General features: G+C 41.4%; 1 long non-coding RNA gene across 1 annotated transcript in view; it reads left to right on the plus strand.

Moving 5' to 3' along the window:
- Positions 1-2,889: 2,889 nt before the first annotated feature.
- Positions 2,890-24,638, plus strand: part of LOC131410603 (uncharacterized) — a 31,788-nt gene continuing 10,039 nt past the window's right edge. The window contains exons 1-2 of the long non-coding RNA XR_009221355.1: positions 2,890-3,548; positions 11,744-11,799. This is a non-coding gene — a long non-coding RNA (uncharacterized LOC131410603). The remainder of the gene's footprint in view (positions 3,549-11,743; positions 11,800-24,638) is intronic.

The raw sequence follows: 24,638 nt of genomic DNA on the forward strand, positions 1-24,638 counted from the left end.
TTGGCTCTCTGCTCTAGGATGGGCTTCATAGCTACCCAGGTTCTCTCACCAGGTTTCCTGATCTGGCAGGACTGGAGGCTATGTTCAGCAGTTGAGTGAGGCTGCAAATTTGGTTCCCTGTCTGGGTGGAGCTGTAGAACAGGCTCCATGGCTGGCATGGCCTTTTGGCTGGGGACAATCAGGCAGAACTGAAACCAAGCTCTTTGGCAGATGGGCCCACCAGTTTGGCTCTGCAGATGGGAAGAGCTGCTGGCTGGGATTTTTGCTCAGGTGCCATTGCAAGCAGGAATGTGGTCCACTAAGATCTGAGTGCTGGTTGCTGTATGCTCTGCCCTGCTTTTCTGTCTCTATCTGATCCCCAGTGGTCAAACTCCACAGATTCCCCAAGTGATTCTGATGAGACAAGACCTGAGTGGGCCTCCTAGGAAGCATCCTACAATGCTGGGGGAGCTGGATATCCACTCTGCACTCTCTTTTCTTACTGGAGAAACTGTAGGCTCAAGGGGGCCCTCTTAGTGTGGTGCTCAGTGTGGGAGGGGTGATGTTGTCAAAGTGAAATCACTCCCCTTACCCTTCTAATGCAGTCCTTCTTGGTCTCTGTGGTCCATGTGTGTTATTCAGCCTCACCCTTGGGTTCGGGGAATTTCAAAATGGTGTCTTGTCTATGGATAGTTGCTAGTTGGTCTTCTTGTGAGGGAGACTGAATTCAGAACGACCTATGTCACCATCTTTATCTTCACTCACATTTCATGAAGCCATTTTATACAAGCTCTTCACATGTATATTTTTCATAAGTGTCATTATTATCACCAGAGTCACTTAAAAAAACTTTTTATTTGGGAATATTTTCAAACTTACAGAAAAGTTGTAAGAATCAGAATAGAATATAAAACATCCATATACTCTTTATCAACTATTGTTCATATTTTTCTCCATTTGCTTTATCATTTGTATTCCTTGTGTTTCTCTATACAAAATATATATTTTCTAAGCTATTCGGTTATTTTTAAATACTTAGGTATGTATTTCCTAAGAAAAGACATTCTCACATGCCCTTCAATACTATTATCAACTTCATTAAATGTGACTTTTTTTCTAATCTATTAGAATCCTTTTTCCTAATCTATTTTTTCTGATCTAATCTAATCTGATCAAAATCATATTCCAATTTTATCAATTGACCACATAGTGTTCTTCAGAGCATTTTCCATGCTCTAATACAGGATCCAGTTTAGGATCAGCTACTTCATTAAGTTGTGGTGTTTTTTCAGTTTCCTTTAATCTGGAACAGCATGCAGATAGCAGACTGTGGGACTAAGTCTCTGTAATCACATGAGCCAATTCCTCATAATAAATCTCTCTCTCTGTATATATATCTTCCGTTGGTTTTGTTTTTGAACCTTGACTTTTTAAATACAACATTCCTTATTTTAGGTTTGCCTAACGTTTCCTATGGCTATATTTTGGTTATGCATTTTAGGCCAGAATGCTAGAAAAGTGATGTTATGTCCTTCTTAGGCATCACATCTACAGACATATGAAATCCATCTGTTCCTCAATGACGCTATGAATTTTAATAACCTGGTCAAGGTGTTGTCCCATTTCTCCATTCTCTAGTAGCACTTTTTTCCTTGTAAATAATCTAATAAGTAGTCTGTAGAGACCATTTTAAGGCTGTGTAAATATCCTGCTTCTCATTGAAATTTCCCTCAGATTTAGCATCCATTGATGCTGCCTGCTGTCTACCAGCTGCTGGTGAGCAGATCCAGGTTCCAACCCAAATGTCTGGCTGTGGGACCTGTGCTCTTTCTGGATGAAGCCCCTGCCTCTGTTCCCTCTGACACCTACATTCACAGCAGCCATACAGCATCTTCCCAGCTTGGACATTTATCTGTATCCACATCTGGAGTGATTCATACACCTAGAGGCTGTATGAAGACCCCAGCAGGATTTCCGGAGAAGTCCAACAGAGTGAAAAACGAACCACCTGTTCAGTAAGCCCAGAGGAGCCTTCACTTCATCCTCTTTAGATGGCTGGGGTAAACTCTTCAGCAGAGGAGAGCGCTGCTCTGTCATGGTCAGCCAGTATCCTCTCCTGGGCCAGGCCTTATCTGTGGTCCCCTGTGGGTGTTCTTCACTGACCACATCCCACCCTCTGTCCAAGCCCTCATTAATACTCTCAGAAAAGTCTCCAGTTTTTGCTCATACATCTCTCCATAGCTCACTGTAAGTGATGTTTACTCTCACTAAGGATGCCTGGCTTCTCTCTCATAGGCTCTGAAGAAACAATAGCCGTTTAGGACTCTATCGGGTTAATACCCCCTTCCCTCAGGCATGCCTAGCACTGCATCACCCTCTGTTCTCTGGGAAATCCATTTAGTAATAAGCATTACTTTCTATGGGCTCAGACTTCAAGTTGGAGTGTGGACAATTCCTGGGTAACACTGTTAAATCTCCCTCTTCATAGCAGCTACTTGGGCTGTGGCCTCCTCAAAGACATTAAGGCTAGTCCTGGAGAGGGTCATATAAGGACAATGACAATAGTCATTACTGCTTCCATTATGGAGTGTTCTGTGGTCTAGAAACTGTGCTGCTAGGCAAATGCCTTACATTTTTCACAGCTGATCCTCATAACAATTTTGCAAGCTAGGCTTCAGTCTCCTGTCTATACAGATAAGGAAACTAACGCCCAGTGAGACTGAGGTTTTCCTAGAGCACTCATGAAAGGAGCTGGTGTTTGGACCTGGTGTGTCTGACTCTGACATCTAGGCACTTTCCACTTCTTTGCAGTGCTTCCTAGGTTGAGATTTTCTGATTATGTTTCAATAAACCAATGTCATCCTATGCCATATGCTATATTTATGAAATTTTCTCAAAGTTAGTGTACCTACAGTAAGGCTAATATTTGGTCTTCAGAGTTACCTATGACCTTGAGCTTCTTTATATTAATGTGCTGGGAAGAGGCTGAGAAAATTCCCATCATGCACAGCTGTACCTGGATGGACTAACACAAGAAACTACAGTAACTATACAGTTATAATTTTTATTAAAGAAATCAGAAGTATATATATTCAATTCTTCAGAAGCATTTTGTTTCTGATTTCCAAGTCTGACTGCAATTACAAGTTAATAAAAACATGTTTTAATATGCTGGCTGAAAATTGATACTATTTCCAATCTGTGCCATGAAACAAATAATATGTGGGGAGAAATTGAGCTCTCTCATTTTAGAAATGGAAAATAGATTTTTAAAAGTTCAGATCATTACCAAGGGTAATGTTTTTATAATAAGTTTAACACTGACTTGCTCACTGCAAAACTTTGTCAGGGAGAATTGTTATTTGTGAAACAAAATAAAGATGTGATGTATTCTAAGAACTGTCTATTTTAAAAGCCGTTGTGTGTGTAGGTCCCGCAGTCTGCTCCTGCCGGGGACCAGAGCGAAGCCTGCAGGACTGCTGGCACACCAGCCTAGGGGCTTGTTTTGGAGAGGATGGAAGGACAGGGGTCAGTCCGGCTGGGGAAGCTGCTTACCCTCCCAGGAGGCCGTGAGTACTCTGTGCGCATGCATGGCTCTGGAGTTGGAATCCTGGCTTCCCCTTCTAACAACCGTCACACTCTTGGAAGTAGAGTGTGCTCAACACCACTCATGCTCGCTGATGCCGGGCTCTCTTCTTCTGGGCACATGGGACAGTTGTACTTCTCGGCCTCCTTGAAGCTGAGCATGGCCATGTGACTTGTTCGGCCAATATCAGGAATGAAAATTACCAATATCCAGAATGATAAATGGAACATAACTACAGAGGCCATTGAAAGATCATAAGAAGTATTATGAACAACTTTATGCTGGTAAATGTGGTAAATTAGATGAAATAAATTTCTAGAAGAAAAAAACATAGCTTACTAAAAATGCCATGAAAAAATAGAAGTTATGTATTTTCTTATATTTACTTAAAATGGAATCTTTAATTAAAATGTTTTTCATAAAAAATACACAGGTTCTTGGGGCCGGCCCCGTGGTATAGTGGTTAAGTGCTCGTGCTCCGCTGCTGGCGGCCTGGGTTTGGATCCTGGGTGCGCACCAACACACCACTTGTCAGGCCATGCTGTGGCAGCGTCCCATGTAAAGTGGAGGAAGATGGGCACGGATGTTAGCTCAGGGCCAGTCTTCCTCAGCAAAAAGAGGAGGATTGGCATGGATGTTAGCTCAGGGCTGATCTTCCTTACAAAAAAACAAAACAAAACAAAACACAGGTTCAGATAGCTTATCTGAAGAATTCTTCAGAACATTTTAAGAAGAAATAAGACAAATATTACACAAACTCTTCCAGAGAATAGAAAAAGTTGGTATATTCTCAACTAGTATCATGAACTCAGAATAAACATCATATCAATATCTGACAAAGACATTTAAAGAAAGGAAAATTATGAGCCAATTTTACTCATAAATATAGTTGCAAAAAGTCCTAAACTAAATATTTTCAAAAAAGGAAAATATATCATAACTTAGGTTTATTTAAGGATTGCAAGATTGGTGTAACATTAGCAAATTAATGCAATTCACCATATTATCAGAATAAAGGAGAGTAATCATATGGTTATCTAAATAGACGAGGAAAGATCACTTGATGAAGTTTCAATACTCATTCATGACAAAAAGCTTTCTTTTTTTTAAACTGGAGGTTTGTACCGTTTGACCTCCTTCACCCATTTCCCCCACCCCCACATCCTGCCTCTGACAGCCATCAACGTGCTCTCTGTTTCTATAAGTTCAGTCTTTTTGGATTCCACATATAAGTGAGATCATATCAAAAGTCCTTAACAAACCAGAAATAAATGGAAAGTTCCTTAATATGATGAAAAGTAACTTAAAAAAAATAACTACAGCAAAATCATACTTAATAGTGAAATATTGAAATCTTTCTTCCTGGGATTGGAACCAGAAAGGAATGCCTGATGTTGCCACTTCTATTCAGTGTTGTTCTGGATGTTCTACCCAGGGTAACGATGATGCATTGGAGAGGGTGAGAGGGACATTTGACCTTCACTGTGCCACCCCTCCCTCAAGGTGCCACAGCTCAGGGCCAAGAGAACACTTTGCGGCCTGTGATTTCTCCTCCAGGGGAAGGTGAGAGCATGTGAGTGAGTGTCTGGCTTCCCCTGCTGTGTGGGACGCTGCCAAGGAGGCCCATTTCTCCCTCAAGCCATTCAGAGGACTGAGTCATGAACTGCATGATGAGGGCCCAGTGAGCAGGAGAACAGCAGCCAGCGCTCAGTATAGAATGTATCAGAGGGACACGATGCTACTAATCATGTCATGAACTCCTTCAGGAGGCCCACCTATGAGCTGCTGGGGATGCCTTGCTTACAGATCCTCCCAGCTGTCCCACTGGTACCCCTGTTCTCTGCACACCTCATCCATACACCCCTCCCCACCTGTGTCCAGCTCCTGTGTGTGCTCCCAACAGTGCAGGAATGGACCTTTGCAGATGGCTAGTGAGAAAGCACAGAAAACCAGCTCAAATCTGTGGGCCTGGGAGAAACCATGAACTAGAGCATTCAGCACAGCCCTAGGGAAAGCAAAACACCTGGTCTGCTGTGAGAGAAGGCATACAAACTTAAGAATTCTGCCACAAGAGGGAGCAAGAAGTACAGAGCAGGTGTACCCATGGAAAAGGTCTGAGAAAGCCTCAGACCCTAGCAGGGCTGACAGAAGGTATTTCTCTCCTGAAGCCAGTCAGTCAAGAGTGGAGGAGGTGACTCTTTTTCAAATGCAAAGACAGCAATGCAAGACTTCAAGGAACATGAAAAATCAAGGAAATATGACACCACCAAAGGAACACAATAATTTTTCAGTAACCAACCCCAAAAATATGGCTATCTGTGATATACCAATAAAGAATTCAAAATAGCTGTTTTAAAGGAAGCTCAGTCCACTACAAGAAAACACAGAAAGACAATTCAATGAAATAAGGAAAATAATACATGAACAAAATGAGAAGTTTGACAGAGATATAAATCATACTTTGAAATTATCCAGAGAAGCAAAAAGAAAAAAGAATTTAAAAAAGTGAAGAAAGCCTATGGGACTTAACGGTGAAAGATTGAAAGCTTTCCCTGTGATATCAGGAGCAAGACAAGTGTGCTCACTCTCACCACTCCTATTCAACACAGGAAGTCCTAGCCAGACCAGTCAGGCAAAAAACCAAACCAAACAAACAAAAACCAAAAGAAATGAAAAGCATCCAAGTTGGAAAGGAAGAAGCAAAATTGTCTCTGTCTTTAGACGACTAGATCTGATTTTCTTTCTTTCTTTTTTTTTTTGTGAGGAAGATCAGCCCTGAGCTAACATCCATGCCAATCCTCCTCTTTTTGCTGAGGGAGACTGGCCCTGGGCTAATGTCCGTGCCTATCTTCCTCCACTTTATGTGGGATGCCACCACAGCGTGGCCTGTCAAGCGGTGCGTCAGTGCATACCTGGGATTTGAACCCGGGCCGCCAGCAGCAGAGCATGTGCGCTTAACCACTATGCCACGGGGCCAGCCCCTAGATCTTATTTTCTATTGAAAACCCTACAGACTCCACCAAAAAAACCATTAGAACTAATAAACAAATTCAGTAAAGTTAGAGGATACAAAACTGACATGCAGAAATCAATTGCATTTCTATACATTAACAATGGATTATTTAAAAAAGAAATAAAGAAAACAATCCCATTTACAATAGCATCAAAAACAATAAAATATGTAGGAGTAAATTTAACCAAGGAATTGAAAGATCTGTACACTGAAAACTACAAGACTTTGACAAAAGAAATTGAAGAAGATACAAATAAATGGAAATATATCCCATGTTCATGGATTGGAAGAATTAATATTGTTAAAATGTCCATACTACCCAAAGCCATCTGTATATTCAACATAATGCCTATCAAAATTCCAATGGCATTTTTCATAGAAATAGAAAAAACAATCCTAAAATTTGTATGAAACCACAAAAGACCCTGAATAGCCAAAGCAATTCTGAGAAATAAGAACAAAGCTGGAGGCATGATAATTCTTGATTTCAAAGTATATTACAAAGTCATTATAATCAAAACAGTATGATACTGGCATAAAAATTAACACATAGACCAATGCAACAGAATGAGAGCCTAGAAATAAACCCATGCATATATGGTCAACTAATATTTGACAAGACAGCCAAGAATAGTCAATGGGGAAAAGATAGTCTTTTTAATAAATGGTGTTGGGAAAATTGGATAATCATATACAAAAGAATGAAATTGGAATCCTATTGTACACCACTCACAACAGTTAACTTGAAAGGGATTAAAGATTTAAACATAAGATCTGAAACTGTAAAACTCCTAGAGGAAAACATAGAGAAAAAGCAACTTGATATTGGTCTTGGCAATGATTTTTTCGTTATGACACCAAAAGCGTAAGCAACAAAAGCAAAAATCAGCAAGTGGGACTACATCAAACTAAAAAGTTTCTGCACAGCAAAAGAAAACATCAACAAAATGAAAAGGCAACTTATGGAGTGGGAGAAAATATTTGCAAACCATCTATCTGATAAGAGGTTAATATCCAAAATATATAAATAACTCACACAACTCAATAGTAAAAAAACCACAACCCCATTAAAAACTGGGCAAAGCACGTGAATAGACATTTTTCCAAAGAAGATGTACAATGGCTAACAGGTACATGGAAAGATGCTCAACATCACTAATTATCAGGGAAATGCAAATCAAACCACAATGAGATATCTCACCTCATACCTGTTACAATGACCATTATCAAAAAGAGAAGAGATAAGTGTTGCTGAAGTTGTGGATAAAAGGGAACCCTTGTATACTGTTGGTGGAAATGTAAATTGCTACAGCCACTATGGAAAACAGTATGAAAGTTCTTCAAAAAATTAAAAATGTGATCTAGGAATCCCATTTGATCCAGCAATCCCATTTCTGGGCATATATCCAAAGGAAATGAAATCAGGATCTTGAAGACATATCTGCTACTCCCACTCATTACAACACTATTCACAGTAGTCAAGATAAGGATACAACCTAAGTGTCTGTTTATGGGTGAATGAATAAAGAATATGTGGTATATATACACAATGGAGTATTATTTATCCATGAGAAAGAAGGAAATTCTGCCATTTGTCACAACATGGATGGACCTTGAGAGCATTATGCTAAGTGAAATAAGTCAGACAGAGAAAGACAAATACTGTATGTTCTCATTTATGTGGAATCTAAAAAAGCTGAACTCATAGAAACAGAGAGTAGAGAAGTGGTTGCCAGGGGCTGGGGGCAGGGTGGGGGAAATGGAGAGATGTTGTTCAAAGGGTACAAACTTTCAGTTACAAGATGAACAAGTGCTGTGTCAACTAAGGAAAAATTCACTACAATTCAAATGATAGATATTTATTTGGGCAATTAGAATTGCAATTTGGGAGACGCAGAGTCAGGGAAAAACCCAAAATGTGCTCCAAGGAAGACAGAGGAGGCAAGGGTTTATAAAGGCAAAAGGAGATAAATCACACAGGTTGTTTTGTAAGAGTTGTGATTGGTACTGGCAACAGCTGTTACTTCTTGGCTCTATGTGATTTGTTGCTAAGGCCATCTCTAAGGCAGAAAGTTCTCTACGGGAGTAAGCATATTTCTTGTCATATGACAACAGTGACACACAGTTCAAAAGTTACATTCCATCGGGGTAGAGACGTGGTGTGCATGCATAAACCCCACTTCCTCAGTGGCCTCCCAGCTCCATTTTAGAAGCCTTGACTTATGTTACTCCATTTTGTTATTGCTGTCTACAACTGCATGGTGACTACAGTTAACGGTACTGAATTATATATTTGAAAATTGCTAAGAGAGTAGATCTTAAATGTTCTCACCACACACACACACAAATGGTAATTATGTGAGGTGATGTAGGTGTTAACTAACCCTATTGTTGTAATCATTTCTCAATGTATATGTGTATCAAATCATGATTTTTTACCCCATAAACTTGCACAATGTTACCTGTCAATTATATCTCAATAAAGTGGAAAAGAATAGTGTGGTAGCACTCAAGAATAGACACGGAAACCAATTAAAGCCCAGAAACAGACCCATATGTAACAGTCACTTGATTTATCTACAAATGACACTGCTTTGCAGTGGGAAAACGATGGTTCTTTCATTAAATAGTGCTGAGTATCCACGTGGTTAACTCATCTTGACCTCTACCCAACATACACAAAAATAAACCTACAAGTATAAAAAAATCTAAATTTCAGATAGCTTGCAGGTTTAAATAACTCTCAGTATGATCACAGATCTAAGTAAAATTTGTAGAGGAAAAGCAGCAGAATTGTCTTCATGAATTGGAGTAAAGAGAGATTTTTTAAAAACAAGACAAAAAGATGATAGTTATAAAAGGAGAAGATTGATCAAATGGACTACATTAAAATTAAGGCCTTTTAAATAAAGAAATCAAAAGATATCTTTAAGAGATGGAAAAGTCAGCCCCTAAAGTGGGGGAATATATTTTTAGTAGACACAGTATAACAAAGAACTAGGATCCAAATTGTATAAAGAACTGCATATCAACAAGAAATGACACATAGCCCAATAAAAAAATGGGAAAAAAAGACCCAAAAGTCAAATCTTGACTATATGCTTCACAAAAGAGAACAAGTGGCCAATAAATATTTGAAAAGATATTCAACCTTGTAAGTTATCTAGACATTCAAATTAAACTACAGCAAGATGCCACTACACAACCTTCAAAAAGCTAAAATGCTGGTGAAGATGTGGAGCAACTGAGACGTGTACACATGGCTGGTGGAGGTGTAAGCGGTGTAATCTCTTCAGAAAACAGTTTGGCTGTATTTTCTAAATCTGAAAATACAAATATTTAGGTAATCTACTCAACAGAATTTCATGACAATGTGCTTCAAAAAACTTTCATAGAACATTTCAGAGTTCACAGAGGCTCTATTTGCATTAGCAAAAAATTGAACACAACCCATATCCATCAATAGTGGAATGGATAAATAAATGGTAGTTTATTTATATGATGAAATGCAATTCAGAAATGAGAATGAATCTCAGGTGCATGATTAGTGCAACATGAATCTCATAAAACGTTGTTGAATAAAAGAAGCAGGCACAAAAGACTACATAATATACGATCCCTTTTGTGTAGAATTAAGAGCAGCAAAGCAAGTCTGTGTTAGCTGTTGCCCTTGGGGGTCGTGACTAGAAGAGAGCGCAAGAGGATTTCTGGGGTGATGGTAATTGTTTTGTCTGGGTAGTAGCTTCATAAATGTTTTCACTTTGTGCAACGTCATCGAATTGTACACTTATGATTTGTGCATGCTGTTGGATATGTCATATCTCAATAACATTTTTCATAGAACAAATAGAAACATACAGACACATACACACATATAAGCTGCAAAAATATACAATATACAGAATATCTTTTTCCATAGTCAAATATTCCATCCAAATAGAACACTTTATTAATAAAAAATATTTTCAAATATTATAGGTTGTTTTAATTTGCATTTCTGATAGTTTATGAGGCTGAGCATCTTTTAAAATATTTATTGGCCATTTGGATTTTATCTTCTGGGTACGCCTATTCATACCCTTTATCCATTTTCATTGAGGTCTGTCTTTTTCTTATTGATTTGGAGAGCTTCTTCTCATGTTGTGGAGATGAGCCTTCTGTCTGTATGCAGCTCTCTCTGTGGCTGGTGTTATCATGCTGTTTATGGGCTTTTATCCTGTGCAGATACTTTAATGTTAAGATGGTCAAACTGCACAATCTTCTTTAAATTGTATATATTTTAGGCCTTGTTTTAGATATAATTACTTACTCTAAGGTTGTAAAGGTATTCTGTGTATTTTTAAATAAAACTTTAGGGGTTTGCCACTCACATTTACTTCACATTTAATTTGTTGTTGGGTGCAAATAATGCAGATTCTTTTATTTTTTGGCCATAGAGTTAAACAATCACCATAGCATCATTTATTGAAAACATCGTTCTTCTTCATTTACGTGAAATGTTTTCCCTGTCATTTATCAAATTTCAGTAGATGTTTCTGGGCTCTCTAATCTGTCCCTCCACCTTTATTTCTGTTTGCTTATCTGATGACCAATAAATATTATCTTAATTACTGTAGTTTTATAACGTCATGCTATCTAGATGGGTTTTTCCCCAACTTTGGTTTTTATTTTGGAAAATTTTGGCTATTTTTGGCACTTTATTCTTCCATATGAATTTTAGGATTACCATATTAGAATTTTGACTGTAATTGCAGTGAATTTTGGAGCATAACAGACATCTTTACAATATTGAGGCTTCCATTCATGAAGCTGGTATATATCTCCATTTTCTCAGTTCTTCTAATATTCTTCAAATAGCGTTTATAATTTTCTCCATTAGGAGCTTATACTTTGTTAGATTTATTTGTAGAGTCCTTATTTTATTTTTATTTTTTGTACATAGGATCTTTTTGTTTTTATATTACATTTTCTAATTGTTTATTGCTGGTGTATAGGAATGCTACTCATTTTTGTAGACTCAGAAATCTTGCTAAATTTTCTTATTAATTCTAATTGTTGATTCTTCATATAAACAATAATATTATTTTCATACAAGGACAGTTATAACTTTTTTTTCACAGCTTGTATCCATCTGATTTATCTCTCTTACCCTGTCCGTTTGTTAGGACGTCACTGGAATGCCGTGGCTAGCGGAGGACGTGTGCTCTGTCCCTGATTCCAGGTGAGGGGAGCTCTGTGGCTCTCGTTGTGTGTGACGCTCACTTTAGCATGTGCGTGAATGTTCTTTGGCAGGTTAGGGAAGTTCCCTTCTATTCCTAGCTGTCGAAGGGTTTTTTTTTTTTAAAGCACAGTAAATGTTAATTCATTTGACTAATATTTTGCTAATTAAAAAAATTGGATTGTGTATTTTCTTATTATTGAGTTCTGAGAGTTCTAGACACAAATCTTTTATCAGATATATGATTTGTAAATATTGTCTTCCAGTTCGTGGTTTGTGTTTGCCTTCACTTAATTCTGTCTTTCAAAGAGCAGAATTTCTTAATTTTGATAAAGTCCAAATTATCAACTTTTTATTTTATGGACAAATCCCTTTGGTTTGATATCTAAGAAATATCGTCTCACCCAGAGGTTGGCAAATGTTTTCTGGAAAGGGCCAGATAGGCTTTGCAGGCCACATATAGTCTCCACATATTCTTATTTTATTTATTTTATTGAACATTTTTTTTTACACAACGCTTTAAAAATGTAAAATTCACTCTCATTTTACTGTGGCTGCGGGCTGGATTTTGCTTACAGGCAATGGTTTACTGGCCCTTGGTCTTACTCAAGCTCACAAAGATTTTCTTCTAGAAATTTTATAGTTTTGCATTTAGATATAGGATCCATTTTGAGTTAACTTTTTTGTATATGGTGAGAGGTATGAATTGAAGTTTATTGTTTTTGCATCTGGATATCCAAAAGTTTTCAGTACCATTTGTGTGGAGACTGTTCTTTCTCCACTAAATTACCTTTTCACCTCTGTCAAAAATCAGTTGTTCATATATATGTCCATCTATTTCTGGACTTTCTATTTTGTTCCATTTATCTATTGGACTATTTTATCCGAATACAATACTGTCTTGATTATTGTAGCTTTATAATCTTAAAATTAGGTAGTCTTAGTTCTCCAACTTTGTTTTTATTTTCCAAGATTGTTTCCTATTCTAGGTCCTGTGGATTCTATATAGATTTTAGAAGCACTTTGTCAGTTTCTACAAAGAAGGCTGCTGAGATTTTGGTTGGGAGTGTGTTGAATCTATAGAACAGTTTTGGGGGAATTGACGTCTTAACAATATTAAATAATATATGTATCTATACAATAATAATAACTTTGCACTCATAACTGGATTTACTGCATATGAGTTTTGCTTTCCACCTAACTGCAGGACACAATTCTGCCAAGTTTCTGCCAATAAGTAATACGGATCTCCCATCTTTTGGTTTCTGATGACATGTTCCTCACTTCCTTCTGAGCCCTCATCTGTGGCATCCTCCAGGTACAGATTTCTACCAACAGTCTGTTCACTGCAATTTAGGCCTTTTCTGTCATGCTTCATAACATTCTTCCACTCTCTGCCTGCTCTTCAGTTCTAAAGCCACTCTACACTGTTAGGTGTTTGTTATAGCAGCACCCGGCCTCCACATAACAACGTCTGTATTAGTTCTCTGTTGATGCATAACAAACTGCTAACTTAGAGGCTCAAAAAATACCCAGTTATTATTACTATATAGTTGCATATATTATTTAGTGCATAGCTCTGTAGGTTGGAAGTCTGGCATGGCGTGACTGGACTTTCTGATCCGAGCCTCACTGGGCTGAAATCAAGGTGTTAGCTGGGCTGAGTTTTCATCTGCAGGCTCTGGGGAAGAAGATGCTTCCGCGCTCAGTCAGCTTCTTGGCAGAACCTCTTCTTTGTGATTGTAGGGCTGGGTCCCTGTTTCTTTGCTGCCTGTCAGCTGGTGGTCACTCTCAGCATTTAGTGGCTGCCCACGCTCCTTGCCACATGGCCCCTTCTTCAAAACCAGCAATGCAGAATTTCTTGTGCATTAAATCTCCTTGTCTTTGAATCCCTTTTGCCAGGAAGAGCCCCATCCCTTAATAAGGGCTCACCTGATTAAGGGTCCACCCCAGAAAATCTCCCTTTCTTAAAGTCAGCTGAGTAGGGGCCGTGGTTACAGCTGCAGCTTCTCTTCACAGCAGCACAGAGATTCGTGTATGATTGAATAGCTGGAGAAGGTGTGTGTGCACACGAGGGATGGAAATCTGGGGGAATCTCAGAGTTCTGCCTACCACAGAGACTCTGGGAAGCCCAGGTTGATGTTGTATTCTTCCAGAGAGAATTTTCCTTTGTTGCTGTGGTGGTTTCCAGGGATATAATCTGCTGGGGACCACTTTTAAGTTTATTTCCTGACTTAGAGGTCCTTAGACTGCATAGATAGTGTAAATTTGAACCTCAAACATGCATAAAGGCAGGGGCATGGTTAGAAATTCTCAGGGGAGTGTTTAGGCCAAGGTAACAACATTTCTTGTTGTCTTTTTATGCTTGCAGATACATTTTTCAAGTTTTTTTTTTTCTTCCCTGAGGCAATAGCCCCTTGGGAGTCCTAACTTCACACAGAGGTTCTCAGTCCCAGCTCCTCATCTACCAAAGGCCCAAAGCTTTGCCTCTGGTTTCCTCATGATGGTTAAAACCCAATCTTCTGGGCTACCAAGATGGCCACCCCCTGCCGCAGCTGTCCCTGGCAGCCTAGAGTCAGCTCCCCTACTTGTCAATTTAATTTTCAGGTACTGTTTTTGTTTTTTTTTTTTTGTGAGGAGATCAGCCCTGTGCTAACATCTGCCAATCCTCCTCTTTTTTTTTTACTGAGGAAGACTGGCCCTGAGCTAACATCCGTGCCCATCTTCCTCCACTTTATATGGGACGCCGCCACAGCATGGCCTGCCAAGCAGTGTGTCAGTGTGCACCCAGGATCCGAACCGGCAAACCCCAGGCTGCCACAGCGGCGCACGTGCACTTAACTGCTTGCGCCACCGGGCTGGCCCCTCAGGGACTGTTTTTTGTTTCTGGGGATTTCTCTTACTTTTTTACTTAAATTCAACATTGCTTTAAAATGTTTTATTATATATCACCCAGTACTTCTTTTTGTCTGTGGTGGGAGGAAGGTCGATTTCATCTGCTTCGTTGATGGAAGTGGAAAACCTTGTTCTTTCTACCTCGTGGTTTGAGAGCATCGCCATTTCTCACCATTTGGAGGCAGTAGACTCTCAGTGCTCTCTCTCTCTTCCATCCACCTCCACACAGCTGCCTAAGTCAACTCTAAAATAAATGAGATTGTGCAACGTCCCTGCTTAAAAATGTGCAAAGACACCACTACCTTTGTGACAGTTCTAACTCTGCCCATGCAGGACCCAACGCCCATCTGCTCTGCAGTGCCCCTTCTGCCACACCTCCACCTGTCCCATGCCCTCCCCAGGACCTTTGCGGTCACCATTTACTTCCTTGGAGCACTCCTCTCTTGCCTGTTTGTTGGGGCTCTCTTTTTGTTTTTCAGGCATCATCCCAGGGGGCCTCCTGACCACCCCCTGAGCTGAGCCCCTGTTTCTGTTTCCCATCCAGTACCCACCCAGCCTGTGACCACTCACGTCACTTGCGTGTTCACCCCTAGAAGAGGGAAAGCCCTCTGCAGCAGGTCCCATCTGGACACACTTTTCCATCTTCAGTCCACAGCAGAGCTCTTGACTCAGACCAGGGACTTGGCACACAGTCGCTGAATGATGGGGCTTGGGCCTGCCCACAACTGGGGCTGGGCATGGGCAGTCAGAGCCCACAGGTGGGTCAAGAAGATGGGCTGTAACATACAACTCTCTGTTGCTCTTGTGACAGGTAAAGCAGAAACTTGTTATATGAAGGAATTCAAGTTTACGTGATTAAAATATAATACATTTTCAAATGTAATCATCTTTGTAAGCTGAATCCTTTTAACTCTAAGCTTTAAAAACTAGCGCAATTGTTAACGAAGCATTAAAAGAAAGACTTGGGATTACCACCAGGACCAGGGACACAGTGGCAGTGAGCTCAGCCAGCCCAATTCCATGAGGCCTGCTCCCTGGTGGAGAGGTCCTAAGCAACTGGGGCAGTCATAAAGCAGCCAGCCATTCGTCCACATGTGATAGACAGACAGACTGCATGATTCACGCTGTGTGGAGGGCATTTCCTTCTCATACAGCGATATTTTGAAATAGTCCAAAGAACCACTTGAAATAACATCAACGGATTGCAGACTGATTGCCAGTGTTCAACTAAAGCTTGTTGAACAACAGCTCACAATACCACCTCTGAGACAGAGGTACTGTTTAGATGCAAGGCCCTATCCTGGGTCTTTTACATATAGTATCTCATGGACCAGAGTTGGGGTCTCCCAAGCGGCAGTCCGGAGCCTGTCCACCAACAAGTCAAGTCAAGGACTGCAAGGTATGAGCAGAGACGCTGCTCCGTGGCTCTGACCATCGCCTCCTGTGTCCCTGTCGTCCTCTTCTGACTTGGCACTCTGGGCAGAGCTCCCTGTGTAGATCCAGAATGCGCCCTTGACCTGTTTTGGACACAGTGTGCCCAAGGGAATTCTTTAAAAGAAAGGGTCTTTGAGGACACTAAAATTAGGCATTGATTAAAAAAAATCCATTTATAAGCAAGTTTATGTCAGGAAAACATCTATTTTATTAAGTGAATAGCACCCCTATGGCAAATTGAATTTTTATGATTTTTACAAGTGAAGCTAGGGAATTCTGTGCAGAAATCTCCTGTCCCCTTCCCTCTGCTTCTCCTTTCCCTCCTCACTTCCTGCCTTCATCAAATATTCATTGAGTGCCTAATGTGAGTCAGGGGCGTAGGACATGGTTTTTGTTCTCAAAATAGTCATAATCTAGTATGAGATATAGACAGGAAAATAGTCAGTCAGCATATTGGGGGGCTGACTTCTGTCTTAAAAGGAGCCACTAGAAGGGCCTGGTCTGCCTTCTCTGTATTGGATCTTCAAGTCCCATGGGAACAATCACTAACATCAGTCATCAATCTGATGGATCCTGAAGGGAATGTCCGTCAGCCAGAGCACAGACGTGGCTCTGTGAGCTGCTATAATGATTTGCAGGTAACATGATTGTCTACTGAGGGAGCCCAAGAGAAACAATAGAATAACTTAGAAATAATAACGACCTTCAATAAAATGTTTTTATTAGATAGGATTAAGTTTGGCTGAGAATAACGGAAAATCCCCCAAAGAGTAGCTTAAACAAGTTAGAGAAAACTAGTTGAAGAAAACTGCAAACTTGATCAAGGGACATAAAAATGATTTGCATAACTTGATGTTCCTCACTAGTAATATTTCTACTGGGCAGAATGGATATCGTAAAGATAACAGAATTTAATACATAAATTTAACACAATTTCAAACAAAATATTATTGGGATTTTTTTAATTTGAAAAGATGCATTCATCTGGAGAAACTGACAAATGAAAATAATCAAGACAATGTTGAGGAAATATTTTGTGAGGGAGATTTATCTTCTCAGATACTGAAATGCATTATAAAGCTACAATCAATAAAATCATGTTACTGCAACAGAAAAGACAGAGAAACCACTATGATGGAAAGAAAGTTCAGAAATGTGTGTGCGCTTCATATATATAAACCTGTAAATTTGTTACATAGACACACATATACTTAATTTATGCTGAAGTTGGCATTTCAAACCAATGGATAGGGTATGGACTGTCCCATAAATGGTAGTAATGGGAAAATTTGCACCATTGGAATAAATAAAGATGAAGCCATACAGCATGTCATATACTGAAATTAATTCTAGATGGAATTAAGATTTATGTGTAAAAATGAAAACACAAACATATCAAGAGATTAGGTAGGCGATATTTTACATAATCTGTGGCAGGGTAAGTTTTTCTAGCACAGCACCAAAGGCATAAAAATATGGTAAGATTTAAGTATGTAGAAATTAAAAGAAAATTTTAGGCTTCAAAAAAACCATAAATGAAACTTAAAAGCAAGTGAACACTGAAAATGAGTATTTGTGGTGCCCTTGGAGGGCACAAGAAAATAGTACTTTTTAACATGTGAGAAGCCCATATTGGTCAAGGAGCAGTGGGATGTGCAGATGGAGCCAACACAACAGACACACCACAAAAGGGAACACAGCCTCGCAGCTCCCGGGAGGGGCTCCGCTTCAATAGTGACAGGAAGATGCTGGGAGAATTTCATGTCTTTGCCCATAGAAAATATAACGATATGGTACAAAGAATACTCTCAAGCACAACCATGATGTAAATTGATAACGACCTTCTCTTTTAAGCCATTTGGCATTATGCATTGAAAACTTAACATGTTTATATTCTTGGACTAAAAAATTCTAGGTTCAGGGGCCGCCTGGTTGCCCAGCAGTTAAGTGCATGTGCTCCGCTGCGGCGGCCCGGTGTTCGCAGGTTTGGATCCAGCGCGTGCACCAATGTGCCGCCTGTTGAGCCATGCTGTGGCGGCATCCCATATAAAGTAGAGGAAGATGGGCACGGATGTTAGTCCAGGGCCAGTCTTCCTCAGCAAAAAAGAGGAGGATTGGCATCGGATGTTAGCTCAGGGCTAGTCCTCCTCAAAAAAAAAAAAAAAAAAATCCTAGGTTCAGTCTCTATCCTAAAGATATAATCAAAGATGCAATCAAAGATTTATATATGTTGATTTCCATTGCAGCATTATCTATAATGGTAAAAAATTGGAGATGATGAAACAGTCCAACAATAGAGAAATGGTTATATTAATTATGCTACATTTAAGTGATGATTAATTATGCAACCATTACAATCAAGTTTTTTGGGACTATTTAATGACGTGGAAAGTGACCATGCTAATAAGTTAATTAAAAATGTAGGATTATAAAACAGCAAAGGCACAGAGCGGGAGGCTGATACGGGTGTTTGAGATGCCTTTGCTCACAAGGCCATGTTGACAGGTGGCCTCAAACTTTCAGACTGCTGCGTGATGCCTCAGCTCTGGCCTTCCGCTCTCCTCTCACCACTCCTTGTTGTCTAGGAACTTCACTTCACATTGAACCCAGTGCCCTCCTGAGGTGCCCTAGGGATCCAGTGGGGTGCCCATTATCGCCCCCTTGGGGATGTGAAACAGCAAGTATTACGATACTAATTGGGGCCTGGGTCTTCCATTTGCTGTTAGGGACTCAGCAGCCTCCAACAGTAAAAGGCATTTCCCCTCGCCCACCCAAGGGGAAAACCAGGCACTTTGTTCTTTTTGGGGAGGGAGTGACTGTCCAGTGAGGGAGTGGAAAGCAGCCACTGCAAGGAGAAGGCAGGGGGCCTTCCCTCCATGTTATTTCCCAAGTCTGGGAGGGCTCCTCATCTCCTCCTCTTGTCTCCCACCTCTACTCCCCTCTCCCCATTCTCACACTTCTCTCTGCCTTCTCCCCCAATCCCTAACATTTACTGCATGCTCCTTTGAGCCATGTTGCTTTACATCTGCTATCTCATTTAATTTTCAGGAAACCCCTATGAGGCCATGGGATTCTTACCCCCATGTAATAGGTGAGCCAATTCAGGTCCAGAGGGACTGCTCCTTGCTCTGAGATCCTACCAAATAGGTCTCTGCATTGTTCAGGATTCTCCAGAGAAACAGAACCAATGGCTGTGTATATGTATATAGCAAGAAATTTATTTTAAGGAATTGGCTTATGCAAGTATGGAGGCTGGCAAGTCTAAAATCTGCAGAATGGGCCAGCAAGCTAGAGACCCAGGAGAGCTGATGTTGCAGTTGAAGTCTGAAGACCTCCTGCTGCAGAATTCCTTCTTGCTTGGGGAAGTCAGTCTTTTGTTCTATTCAGGCCTTCAAAAGATTGGATGAGGCCCACCCACATTATGGAGGGCAATCTGCTTTACTCAAAGCCCACTGATTTAAATGATAATTTCATCCAAAAACACCCTCAGAGAAACATCCAGTATAATGTTTGGCCCAGCCAAGTTGACACATAGAATAACCATCCTACTCTCTGCATATGAGACTCCACTACCTGCATTCTGAACCACATGGGGAAACACCAGAGAGGAAGAAAATAGAGACTGCTCAAAGAGTCATTAAACACCTTGCAGCCCAATATGTGTTGTCTGGTAGTGATCCTGGAAGGACCAGAGAGCGGCTACGAGGTACTGTGGTGTGTCCTTCACTTGCTCCCTTGGGCTGGCCCCTTACCTGTGTCCCCTGAGCCTGACAGGTGTGCAGTGAGCTCCTGAGTGCAGCCATCTTCCTTGGCACAGGCTTGGTGGTGCTCAGAGGGAGTGAGCTCGGATTCTGGCTGCTCTGTCAGCCTCCTGGGCAGTCTAGGAAGGATCTGAGCTCAGGTTTTAGGCTTGTGGCCTCTCCTGGCCAGGGCTGCATAATGGAACCTTTGACAGCACTGAAAGCTGTTGGCTTCCTCAGTGCCTTCACATGGATCCTGCCAGTTGGGCCTCCCAACACCCTGGGAGATGAGCAAGCCACATGTCCTTATGCTCCAACTCAGTTAGGGAAGCGCCAGAGAGATAGGGCCCCTCCACTCCTTATGTCATTCAAAAATGATTTCCTACCTATGCTGTGCCAGATCCTGTGCTTAGCACTGGGGACACAGGGAGCTCAGTGCACAGAGGGGACAGATGAGGACATTTCCATGTAGTTTTTAACTTGCTGGCGTAGATGGAAGCACGGGGAGGTGGGAACACAAGGAGGGCTGCCTGGAAGAGGTCACAACTAACTGAAAACTGAAGGCTGCCAGACCCAGCGGAGCGTGGGAGGAAGGAGAGGGTACAGGCAGATGGCCAGCTCAGGTGAAGGCAAGGCTGGGAAACCGCCAGTAGCCGGCATGGCAGGAGTCGGGGAGATGAGGCTGGGCAGAGGGGCTCTGTAGGCCCGGCCTCAGGGAGCAGGACTGAGTGGAGCTGAGTTCAGACTCCGTGGAGTGAGGGCCTGCCCATGCTCCCCCTGCAGCGTCCTCCCCTCTCCTCTGAAGACTTGTCATGGCTCATCTGCTGGCATTTTACGCTGGCTGGCCGCTGGCCACTGGGGCACAGCGAGAGCAGCTCTGCAGCTGCAGGGACCCTGTCTGTGCCACCCCCATATCCTCACTACCAGTGCAGCACCTGCCACAGTAGCGTGCGGTAAACATTGGTTGCACAGATGTAAAAAGAGATGCACATAATTGTTATGTCAGTAGTTACTGATGGCGAGGCATGATCCTTGGTACACCCCAGGTCACTGGGAGACATGGCACAGCGCTGTGACTGATGGCAGAGTGTCAGTTTTTGCTTATCATTTCGTTTTTCACGAATAGAGTGGGCTTAAGGTTATTATTAAACCCCATGCCTTTCCGTACGCCTCCCCACTGGGCAGGAAAGGGTAGAATTAGTGTCATGCACCCAGGCTGGCGCTCACAGGGGTGGGTCACCCCTTGGTTGGCGTCCATCACGTAGGGCCCATGGGTAAGGCAGGGAGCGTCTGAGACGCATTCATCACCATGACCTGCGTGGGATTCCTGAGGCTGCCCAGCCCCACCCCATCATTCCTAAACATTCTCTGGGCACTCACTGGCTGGGGCTGCTGCAGCTGAGGGCTGGGGTCCCCTGGATGAGTGGACCGTGGGTCCTGCTTGGGGAGCTCAGAGGAAGGCAGGGGAGAAGATGAACGCCCTGCCTCAGATGTCCCATGGCAGGGCGACAGGTGGTAACTGAGATGACCAGAGGGAGGTCAGAGCACGATTCCTGAGAGTGCTCATTTGCCAGCTAAGGAAGCCCTTGGTTTTGCAAAGATTCGATTATCCTCACAACAGCAAGGGTCCACATGTCTGCTGATGGCTTACTTATGTGTGACACATGTGACTCAGAGAGTGAAGGGGACAAGTGTCAGGAAGACAGTTCACATAGTGGAACGGGCTCAGAGCAGCAGATCTCACCAGACTAGCTATTATCTGTCTTCTCTTCTCTCATTTTCTATTCTTTTCTTCTCTTATCCTCAACAGTTTTTTATTATGAAATGTACCACCTATATAAAAGAGTGTGAAAAAAACACACATGCCATTTAAAGACTAATGCTAAAACAGACACCCATGTACCTACCCCACAGACTAAGAGAGAGAGATCACTACTACCTGCCTCCCTCCTCAGGAAAGGAGTCTACCACCCAGAACTTTGTGTTGATAATATGCTTGCGTCCCCTCCGTGTGCATCCCCGCAATATGTGGGTTACTGGTTGTCTGTTTTGAGCTCTGGAACTGGGTAGTCCTCTCTCTATGTAGACTCTTGTGACTCCCTTCCTTTGCTCTTTATTACGCAATGGGGAGTCTTCTGTGTGGATGGATACAGCTGGAGCTGTTTCCCTCCTCTCACTTGGTGTAGTCTTCTGTTGTATGCAGTTACCACATTTGTTTTTCTGTTGCAGTCTTGATGAACATCTGGCTCATGCCTGTTTTCCTCTTGTGACACAGCTACTGTGAACATTTCAGTGCATGGCATTGCCTCTGCACGCCTGCAAGAGTTTCTGGATGGCGTGCTTCTCAAACTTGGTCTGGGGACACCTGCATCCCCAGACACTTTCAGGGGGTCTGTGTGGTCAAAACTATTTTCATAATGATACTGTCACCAGCCACAGCATCCGACCTATTTCTTGTCTTGCTGAAAAGTGCAGGTGTTCCTTTCTCTAATGTCCTTGAGGTTGTTGGTTTCAGCTATGTTCCAAGAAGAAGATCTAAACACCGACTGCCCTGAACCGAGCAAACCCCAAAGGCAAGAGTGACACCTGTGCAGACGGGCAGGGAAGTGTACAAGAGTAACCTCTGCTTTATTATAAAGCTAAGATCTCTGCCCCAGGAGGAGGTTAAGCCTTATTAGCATAACGTGCAATGTATATGAAAGCATGATTTCAGACTGCGCCTGCGTGAGCTTATACCCACCTTTCCATGTGATGACAAAATTGCCGTTTTGAATATTCATCCCCTCTCCAAAATACAAGGCACTGCTTTCCCTTGCTGGGGGAGCCACAGCTTTCTGAGGTTATACCCTTTGGTCTCCTTTATGTGCAAATAAAAATTTTGCTTTGTGTGACAACTACTTCTGGTGAAGGCTTTATTTCAAGAAGCAGATCCACTTTGGGCCAGGAACAATACTAAAGCATTATTTGACTTTTTCACCATTGTTTTCTCATAAGCTCTCTTGTTTGGAATGTCTGCACAACTCTGAGACCCAGTATTTTCCAAATGACTGATGCACAATGTTACAAAATCACATGTGGCGAACAGAGCCATTCAAAGTGCAAGCAAGGCCGGTGCATTTAACTGAGTATGAAAATTTCATTGTCAAATTCCACATGACAACTAACCTTTAAGGAGCTGTCATTTATCAAGTTTGGGTACAAAAGCAAAAAAGAATATCCACAGTTATCTGGAAGATAACTCCCCCCTTTTCCAACTCCTCATTTGCATGGGACTGGATAGTCTTCTCATGCTCCAGCCGCAGCAGTGTGTCACAACAGAAGCAGGGATGAGAACTCAGCTGTCTTCTATTCAGTCAGACTTTAAAAAGATTTATAAAAACTTAAAACAATGCCACTTTTCTCCTAAATTTTATTTTTGAAAATATACTTGTTTTTTCTTTGAAAATGTTAACCATGTTAACGTGAAATGGGATTACTATTATTTAAAAATAAATTAATACATGCTTAAAACTTTCTGAGTTTTGATTTTTGATATGGTAAACATCAATAGATAGATATAACCTACATAAACAAAAGCTCTTTAGTGTCCTCACTAATTTTTAAGTGTGTCAATGGTGTAAAAGTGTAAAGGGTTTGAGCACCACTGCTCTTGGGGATATTTTGAAGAAGAGACTTATGCATCTCCAACTTACTCGCTTTTGCCACTGGCTGGACAAAATGAACCCAGCAGCAATAAATGAGAGTTCCTGCAAACGACGTCCTTGGAAGGGTCCAACTCTTTAATTTGTCCAAACTGGTGGATGTGAAATGGTCTTTTATTATGGTTCTAATTTACCAGTCCTTGGTTACTCATGAGGTTGAGCAACTTTTCATGTGTTGATGGGTCACAGTTGTCTTCTTCCCAGGAAAATGCCTGTCCATGTATCTTGCCCACATTTCTATTGGCCTGTTAGCCATCTCCCTATTAGGTCAGAATTCCTTCTATATGCTGGATAATAATTCAGTTATATATGTTGCGAGGATCTTTTCCCAGTTTATGACTTGCATTTTCTCTCTCTTTATGATGTCATTTGATGTACAGATGTTCTTAACATTAATGTAGTTAAAATTATCCATCCTTTCTTTTATGGTTTGTGCATTTTGCATCTTGTTTAATAGGTTCTGTCTTATCCCAAAGTCATAAAACATTCTCCTATGTTATCTTCTAAATGTTTTGTAGTTTATGTTTTGTAAGTCACATTTATGACTTAATCCGCCTGGCATAGATATTTCAGTGGAGTGTGCAGAAGGAATCCAACCTCATTTTGTCATGTGAATAACCCGTTGTCCTGGTTCTGGAACACCCACACATCAGTACCAGGCTTAGCCCTCTGGGACAGCATGATATGGCCACATGGCTTGGTCCAGGTCCTTGCCTCACAAACCATGACCTGAACTATATACTCATTGGCTGTTTGGGGACAGCTTTCAAATTTGCCTTTTATTAATGTCACCAGATGGTTTCACCGGGTTGCTTCATCACAGTAATTCAGATCCTGACTGGCTGATGGTCCATGGTATTCACACAATGCCTTTTTGTAAGCAAGCCGTCAATTCATTGCATAGCAGGCAAGGGAGGCGCTGGGTTAGGTTGGCCAACCAGTAAGTTGCTGGGGGGCTGGGGTTCAAGTGACTCTTTTTTTTTTTTCTCCAGAGCCTCTGTTGCTTGGAAGCCATTATGATAGGATTTGAAGCCTGCTGTATTTGCATTTTAAGAACTGGGCTTTGCTCCCT

The sequence above is a fragment of the Diceros bicornis genome, chromosome 10, assembly GCF_020826845.1.
Source record: "Diceros bicornis minor isolate mBicDic1 chromosome 10, mDicBic1.mat.cur, whole genome shotgun sequence".
Taxonomy (NCBI): Eukaryota; Metazoa; Chordata; class Mammalia; order Perissodactyla; family Rhinocerotidae; genus Diceros; species Diceros bicornis.